Genomic DNA, 9758 nt, shown 5'->3' on the forward strand with positions numbered 1-9758 from the left:
AGAATTTGGATTGCAAAAAAGATTAATAGAATGAAGGAAAAATTGGAATTAGAAATTTGAGGAGCATTTCGAAAGTTGGAATTAGAAATTTGAGGAGCAATTCAAAAGTTATCTCAAGAATTCAATGAATTTAAAGACGAAACCACCAAAAATTTTGACACATTGAAGTAAGAATTTGCAGTCCTCAAAGATCAGAAAATACAGTATAATCCCTTAGTAACAGAGTGGAGCAAGCAGAAGAAAGAATTTCTGACATTGAAGACAAAGCTTTTGAACACTCCCAAAATCTCAAACAGGAAGATAAATGGACAGCAAAAACAGATCATTCTCTCAGAGAGCTCTGGGATAATTCGAAGAAGGGTAATATCTGCCTAACTGGAATCCCTGAAAGTGATGAAGTGGTATCAAAAGGCACAGAGGCTCTTCTCCATGAAATTATGAAAGAATTTTCCAGACATGCCAAGAGATACTGAAATTATAACAACAGACAGATTCAGAACCCCAGCATGACTCAAGCCAAATGAGACATCCCCCAGGAACATCATAATTAACTTCACTAAAGTTAATATGAAGGAGAAAATTCTGAAAGCAGACAAACATAAGAAAAACATAACCTACAAGGAGAAGAATGTTAGAATGACTGCAGATCTCTCTGCTGAAACCTTTGAAGCCAGAAGAGAGTGGTCATTGACTTTTAATCTCCTAAAACAAAATAACTTTCAACCCTGATCCTGTATCCAGCTAAACAGAGTTTAATTTATGATGGAAAAAATTAAATACTTTAATGACATTCATATGTTGAAGAAATTTGCCATAACCAAACCAGCTCTTTAGGATATTCTCAGACCTATCCTCCATATGACCAGCCAAATCCTCTACCACAGAGGTAAACTCACTCAGAAACTTTTGATCAAACTCTAACTTCCACAGTGGCTAAAGGATTAAAAATGTCCACCGGATTTTCGAAAAACTCGATACCCAAAATTTTACCAGAATTGTCAATATTCTCCATTAATGTGAACGGCTTAAACTGTCCTCTAAAGAGGCACAAGTTGGCTGACTGGATACAAAAACTCAGGCCAGATATTTGCTGCATACAAGAATCGCATCTTACCTTAACAGATAAATATAGACTCTGGATGAAAGGATGGTTGTCCATATTTCAGGCAAATGGTAATCAGAAAAAAAGCAGGTGTTGCAATTCTATTTACAGACACAATAGGCTTTAAACCAACAAAAGTAAGGAAGGATAAGAATGGTCACTTCATATTTGTTAAGGGTAATACTTAATATGATGAGATTTCAATTATTAATATTTATGCACCCAACCAGAATGTGCCTCAATTTATAAGAGAAACTCTAACAGACATGAGCAGCTTGATTTCCTCCAACTCCATAATAGTCAGAGATTTCAACACTCCTTTGGCAGGGTTGGATAGATCCTCCAATAAGAAGCTGAGCAAAAAAAATTTAGACTTAAACCTAACCATCCAACATTAGGATTTGGCAGACATCTATGGAACATTTCATCCCAACAAAACTGAATACACATACTTCTCATCAGCCCACGGAACATACTCCAAAATCGATCACATCTTAGGTCACAAGTCTAAACTCAGCAAATTTAAAGGTATAGAAATTATTCCCTGCATCTTCTCAGACCACCATGGAATAAAAGTTGAACTCAGTAACAACAGGAATCTGCATACTCATACAAAAACATGGAAGTTAACTAAACTTATACTGAATGATAGCTGGGTCAGAGATGAGATTAAGAAGGAAATTGCCAAATTTTTGGAACAAAATGACTATGAAGACATGAATTATCAGAACCTCTGGGATAACGCAAAGGCAGTCCTAAGAGGGAAATTTATACCACTGCAAGCCTTCCTCAAGAGAAGGGAAAGAGAGGAAGTTAACAACTTAATGGGACATCTCAAACAACTGGAAAAGGAAGAACATTCCAACCCCAAACCCAGTAGAAGAAAAGAAATAATCAAAATTAGAGAAGAATTAAAATGAAATAAAAAACAAAAGGATTATACAACAGATCAATAAATCAAAAAGTTGGTTTTTTGAAAAGGTCAATAAAATAGATAAACCTTTGGCTAACCTAACCAGGAAAAAAAGAGTAAAATGTCTAATCTCATCAATCACAAATGACAAGGACGAAATAACAACAGACTCCTCAGAAATTAAAAAAATCCTTAATGAATATTACAAGAAACTTTATTCTCAGAAATATAAAAATCTGAAGGAAATTGACCAGTACTTGGAAGCACATCACCTTCCAAGACTTAGCCAGAATCAAGTGGAAATGTTGAACAGGCCTACATCAAGATCTGAAATACCATCAACCATACAAAATCTCCCAGAAAGAAAAGCCTGGGACCAGATGGCTTCATGTCAGAATTCTACCAAACATTTAAAGAGGAACTAGTACCTATTTTACTCAACCCGTTACAAAATATATGAAAAGAAGGAGTACTACCCAACACATTCTATGAAGCAAACATCACCCTGATCCCCAAACCAGGAAAAGACCCAACAAGTAAAGAAAATTATAGACCAATATCACTAATGAATATAGATGCAACAATATTCAACAAGATTTTAACAAACAGAACCCAGCAATACATCAAACAAATTATACATCATGACCAAGTGGGTTTTATCCCAGGGTCTCAAGACTGGTTCAATATATGTAAATCTATAATATAATTTAGCACATAAACAAAGTAAAAAACAAAGACCATATGATTCTCTCAATTGATGCAGAAAAAGGGTTTGATATTATCTAGCATCCCTTCATGATCAGAACACTTAAGAAAATTGATATAGAAGGGAGATTTCTTAAACTGGTAGAGGCAATCTACAGTAAACCCACAGCCAATATCGTATTGAATGGAGTTAAATTGAAATAATTTCCACTCAGATCAGGAACCAGACAAGGATGCCCATTGTCTCCACTGCTCCTTAACATTGTAATGGAAGTTTTAGCCATTGCAATTAGGGAGGAAAAGGCGATCAGGGGTATCCATATAGGGTCAAAAGAGATCAACCTTTTGCTCTTCACAGATGAGATGATTGTATATCTGGAAAACACCAGGGATTCTACTACAAAACTCTTAGAAGTGATCAAGGAACAGAGCGGTGTCTCAGATTACAAAATCAACATTCATAAATCGGTAGCCTTTATATATACCAACAATAGTCAAGCTGAAAAAACAGTCAAAGACTCTATTCCATTCACAGTAGTGCCAAAGAAGATAAAACATTTGGGAGTTTATCTAACAAAGGATGTGAAAAATCTCTATAAAGAGAACTATGAAACGCTGAGAAAAGAATTAGCTGAAAATGTTAACAAATGGAAAAACATACCAAGCTCATGGCTGGGAAGAATCAACATTGTTAAAATGTCCATACTACCCAAAGCAATATACAATTTTAACACAATCCCTATTAAAGTTCCATTGTCATACTTTAAAGATCTTGAAAAATAATACTTTGTTTTCTATGGAATCAGAAGAAATCTCGAATAGCCAAGACATTACTCAGAAATAAAAACAAAGCAGGAGGAATCACGCTATCAGACCTCAGACTATACTATAAATCGATAGTGATCAAAACAGCATGGTACTGGCACAAAAACAGAGAGGAAGTTGTCTGGAACAGAATAGAGAACCAAGTGATGAACCCAGCTACTTACCGTTATTTGATCTTTGAGAAGCCAATCAAAAACATTCATGGGGAAATGATTCTCTATTTAACAAATGGTTCTGGGTGAACTGGCTGGCAACCTGTAGAAGACTGAAACTGGACCCACACTTTTCACCATTAACTAAGACAGACTCTCACTGGATTAAAGATTTAAACTTAAGACATGAAACTATAAAAATACTAGAAGAGATTGCAGGGAAAACCATTGAAGAAATTAATCTGGGTGAATATTTTATGAGGAGGACCCCCTGGGCAACTGAAGCAGCTTCAAAAATACACTACTGGGACCTGATCAAACTAAAAGTCTTCTTAACAGCCAAGAACACAGTAAGTAAAGCAACCAGACAGCCCTCAGAATGGGAGAAGATATTTGCAGGTTATGTCTACGACAAAGGTTTAATAACCAGAGTTCACAGAGAACTTAAACGTATAAGCAAGAAAAGAACAAGTGACTCCATCTCAGGCTGGGCAAGGGACTTGAAGAGAAATTTCTCTGAAGAAGACAGGTGCACAGCCTACAGACATATGAAAAAGTGCTCATCATCCTTAATCATCAGAGAAATGCAAATCAAAACTACTTTGAGATATCATCTAACTCCAGTAAGATTAGCCTATATCCCAAAATCCCAAGACCAGAGATGTTGGCATGGATGTGGAGAAAAGGGCACACTTCTACACTGCTGGTGGGAAGGCAAATTAATGCATTCATTTTGGAAAGATGTTTGGAGAACACTTAGAGATCTAAAAATAGATCTACCATTCAATCCTATAATTCCTCTACTAGGCATATACCCCAAAGACCAAAAATCACATTATAAAAAATATATTTGTACCAGAATGTTTATTGCAGCCCAATTCATAATTGCTAAGTCATGGAAAAAGCCCAAGTGCCCATCAATCCATGAATGGATTAATAAATTGTGGTATATGTACACCATGGAATATTATGCAGCCTTAAAGAAAGATGGAGACTTTACCTCTTTCATGTTTACATGGATGGAGCTGGAACATATTCTTCTTAGTAGAGTATCTCAAGAATGGAAGAAAAATTATCCAATGTACTCAGCCTTACTATGAAGCTAATTCGTAGCTTTCATATGAAGACTGTAACCCACCTATAGCACAAGAATATGGGGAAAGGGCCAAGGGAGGGGAAGAAAAGGGGAAGGCTGGGGTGGAGGGAGGGTAATTGGTGGGGCCACACCTACAGTCATCTTAGAATGGGTACAGGAGAAACTTACTAAATGCAGACTACAAATGTCTACATATAATAACTAAGAAATTTCCGTGAAGCCTATGTTGAACACTTAGATGAAAATATTTCAGATTTTATATGAAACCAGCACATTGTACCCCTTGATTGCACTAATGTACACAGCTATGATTTAACAATAATTAAAAAAAAAAGAATGGAAGAAAAAGTATCCAATGTACTCAGCCCTACGATGAAACTAATTTATGGCTTTCATATGAAAGCTGTAACCCAGTTATAATCTAAGAATATGGGGAAGGGGGAGAGGGAGGGGGGAGAGGGAGGGAAGGGAGGGGGGAGAGTGGGTGGAGGGAGGGTGATTGGTGGGATTACACCTACGGTGCCTCTTACAAGGGTACATGTGAAACTTACTAAATGTAGAATGTAAATGTCTTAACACAATAACTAAGAAAATGCCAGGAAGACTATGTTAACCAGCGTGATGAAAATTGTCAAATTGTATATAAAACCAGTGTATGATGCCCCATGATTGCATTAATGTACACAGCTATGATAGAATAAAAAAATAATAATAATGAAAATATACTAGCATGAAAGCAATACTAAATCCATCATCAGGGAGCACAGGGGTCAGGGAAAAAAAAGAAATATTATTACTCATGAAGGCATAAAACAAGAAACAAATACTATAGCTTCTAATTCATCTAATATCACTTGAAAAACAATTTCTAAGATACATGAAACTTAACTCATTATGTTTTGATATTTTTATTTGCTGCATGAAATTTTTTTAAAAAAGGTGTTGCATCCTTTTTTGACTGGCAAACTCTTTACTTGTTCACACTCAAAAGCAACATGTTTTACTTTGTGAAAGCTCCTAACTTTTCTTCCCACTCATTAGCAGAAGCTTCCTGACACTCAGTCAGGAATGCTGGGGAAGAAATTTCATAGCTCACAGTCAGATGGAAACTTTTATGATTTAAAATATTATGCTGATTCATTTAGATTCTAATGACCTTTCAAATAAAAGCACCAATTATGCCTGATATTTGACAAGTTAAATAGGCAGCATGTGCAATGACAACTGTAGAGAAGAGTTTCATCATAGATTTGACACTCCCTTCACCGCTTCAGCCTCAATTTTCTAATCTTTAAAGTGAGGTGGTTGGCTCTTATTATATTTCTAAAATAAGTTCTGCCTCGAAAATTCAATGATTCTATGAATAGGCTTCAATTAACAGTAGTATAATACAAAAATGCCCTGGAATCTAGTGATGGTTAAAGATGGAACCTTTATTAAAATCATACAGACTGAAGAACATACACTAACATTCTTCCCAAGTAGTCTTACCTATGGGCTTTAAGGACAGCATTTACAGCTTAGATAACCAGGAACTTTATGTAGTTGACTATTTGCATTCAGTAATCCTAAAGTTACCTCACGGGGCTGCCAAATTCCTTCCTAATGTATTATTTTTTAACACTAAAACACTGAAATTTAATGTTCGAAAATTGGAAAACTGCAACTGAAGTGTAAATGTAATGTGTGGAGATGTATAGTGGTAAGCTGATGAAATGCTCATTTCCTAACTTTGTATGTTGTCATTGTTTGTTCTCGTTTTGTTATAGGTAGTATAGACAAACTTACGAGCACTGAGTTAGTTACCAAGACATTCCCAGATGATGTCAAAAGAGAGGAGTCCCCTTGCTGTCCTTGCCTCTGCTTTTAGAGAAATTAATAAACTTAGCTATCTATTCCAGTGCCCACATTTTCTCTCTAATTCGCTATTATAATGGAATTTCTAGCCAATCCTTTACTTTTTGTTCCATTTACTTTATCCCTCTTGGTTCTCTGTTAGACAAGGTTAAAATAAAGCCCATCAGCTTAAGTAATTCAAATCAAGCTGCCAAAACAATTCAGCAGGAAACAAAATGAGGAAACTCTGTCACCCCTCTCCTTCCCCTTGCATCCTCAGTTTCTTAGCTTTTACTTGTACGATTCCAGGTGTTCCCTGAATTAATCCCTGTGGTTTTAAAAAAGAAATGACATTTTTAAAATAATGTCTTTGATTTTTCTAATTGCAAAAGGAAAAAAGTTTAATATGGAAAATTTGGAAAATATAACAATGTAAGAAAAGGAAACAAAAATTATTACCATCACTGAGAGAGCCCAGAATTTGAAATAATGGAAGGGCTTGCCCCCTCATGAGATTATAATATGAATAAAGTGAGGCATCCTTTTTTGACATTTAAGATTAGATCATAAATGGGTCCTTTGCCATTATGTATTTTTCAAAAATATAGTCTTACTGGTACCATATCATCCTGTCATATAAATATACAAAAACTGACAGTTAACCAACCCCCAAAAAAGCTAATTGAAATGAATTATTAAAGCTGTCTTTCTCTTCTTTCCACCATTCTTGATGGTAACAAAGCAGTCAATGTAGTTTGATTTGTGTTATTTCTCCTTTATAGGCCGTAATGACAGGCATCCCATTATCATCTGTCCCTGGTAACAAAAGTGAAAATCACACCGTCCTCTTAATTCCTTCTCAAATGCTTCTGTCACTTGTTATATCTTCAGGGCTTCTCCTATGTGTGGTATGGAATCATTTAGTAATCAGTGGAGAGGAAGTGACAGGACTTTGGACAGGGAGCACTTGATGATGGTAACTCCACCCCCACCTTCAGAACACAAGACAGAGAACAGAGGTCATACTAATAATGTAAGTAAGCCACAGACACAGCATCATCAGACCTACATCAACCAGCATATCAGAAATGCTGTTTGTCTCTCTGCCTGGATCCCCTCATAATACATCTTTGGAAAATGGGTCGATCTCAAGCTTTGCTCTCCAAACCATCAGTCCTCAGGGTCTACAATCAACCATCAGAGAAAATCTGATGTCTTCTGACAAGGAAACTTGCAGAGAGTGCTAAAGAAGAATAACTCCTTCAATATGTGGTCTTTATTTTGATAGCATATTAAATATTATTCTTTTAATGGAATATGAACTTCCTTCTTCCTGATTCCAATGAAGAGCAATAACCCCTTTCCTTCCTCTTCACCATATTATCAATATGATATATGCCATTAAGTGGGGTCTTACTTAGGTACCTGGTTGTTCTCAGTTCATGCTTCATCAAGTATAGTCCAGCCTATCTTCCATCAACAATTATGTAGTGCATTTAGCATCTTCAAAATTGGGTTTAATCCAACTTGAAGTTTCTCTTGTATCTCACTTTTTCAAAGCTCTAAAGATTTACCAACCAGGGCACCTAATCCCATACCTACAAAATTCTAAATATTGAATCAAATTTATAACTTCTTCAACTTCTTATAACATAAACCCAAACACAACAAACTTAACAAAAATCATGTCTCAAGAAAACCTACATCAAAATCTTGACCTGCATTGTTATTGGCAGCTAAAGATAAAAGCATAGGTTTAGTATTACTTGGATGAGGGTATTTGAATGGGGCAACTGGGAGAAAAGTGGATAAACTCTCTGAGTTTCAACTTCACTATGACTCCATTCCATCTACCACTGTTTACCATACTTTATAGATGGTGAATTAACACTCAACTTGGAAAATAATCCAATAGAGAGGCTATTTGTGATAGTCAATTTTACTTCTCCTTGAAGAAGTCTCCTTCCTACCTGCTGTCTGCTCAGGTAGTGGCAGCTGAAAAACCCTCACACTTTGGTAAAGTTTAGAAACATGTCACAGTTGTACCCCCTTCTTTCACTTAAAGTTATTTTAATACTGTTTCCGTTTTCAATTTGCAAGTGGTTCTGAAAGAAAAGAAGGTTTTTATAAAACAAAAGCAAAACAAATAAACAATAAAAGATTAGTAAACCATCAAATAGAAATTTTGGAAATTAATAATTTAAGTACATTTCAGTAATTGGTTGAACCATTAAATGGACACAGCTAAAAAAGACATAACTTTAACAAGGCAATCAATCTGAAAAACTATTCCAGAATGTGACACAAAGAGATTAAAAAAGACAAAAAGAAGAAATACAGATAAAGTAAGAAATGTTGAGGGGACAGATCTAATAAATAACCCATAGGAGAATAGAAAATGGTAGAGAATGAATATTGGATTTCTCAGAATTGAAGAAATATCTTATCTATACTTACTTCTAACTTCATCTCTTACCACACTCATCCTCATTTACTCTGCTCCAGTGACACTGGACATTTTGCTGTTTCTCAAATATAGAAATATTATTCCCATGTAAGGGCTTTTGCACTAACTCTGCCCTCTTCCTGGAACTTTCTTAGCACAAATTGCCACATGGTTGGTTGCCTCCCTTCCTTCAAGTCTTTGTTCACATGTTACCTCCCAAGAGAAACTTACCCTGACCACCCTATCTAAAATAGTTTACACATGCACACATGTATACGTACACATAACCATCAATCTCTGTTTCTTTATTTTGATTTATTTTTCCTCATAGCACATACACCTAAAATTATGCCATCCATTTTGTGTTTATTTCCTGTTTCTTTCTTTAGAATGCAAGCCCTAGGAAGACAAGGATGCTGGATCTGTTTCATGGTTATGTTCTCAGGACTTAGCTGGCTGGAACACAGTAGCATTCAGTGAGGCTCTCTTGAGTAAATAAAGGACAAATTGAAAAATCTCATCAAGTGTCATGTGAAGCCACCACCATAACCAATTGTGACATAAACACATTGTGGTGAAGCCTCAAAATATCACAGATAAGAAGAAGTAGGTACACAAGGGAAAAAGTAAATTGCCTCCAAAAGGTTAATCAGATTGTGGAAATTTTCTTTTATCAGGAACTT

The sequence above is a fragment of the Nycticebus coucang genome, chromosome X, assembly GCF_027406575.1.
Source record: "Nycticebus coucang isolate mNycCou1 chromosome X, mNycCou1.pri, whole genome shotgun sequence".
Taxonomy (NCBI): Eukaryota; Metazoa; Chordata; class Mammalia; order Primates; family Lorisidae; genus Nycticebus; species Nycticebus coucang.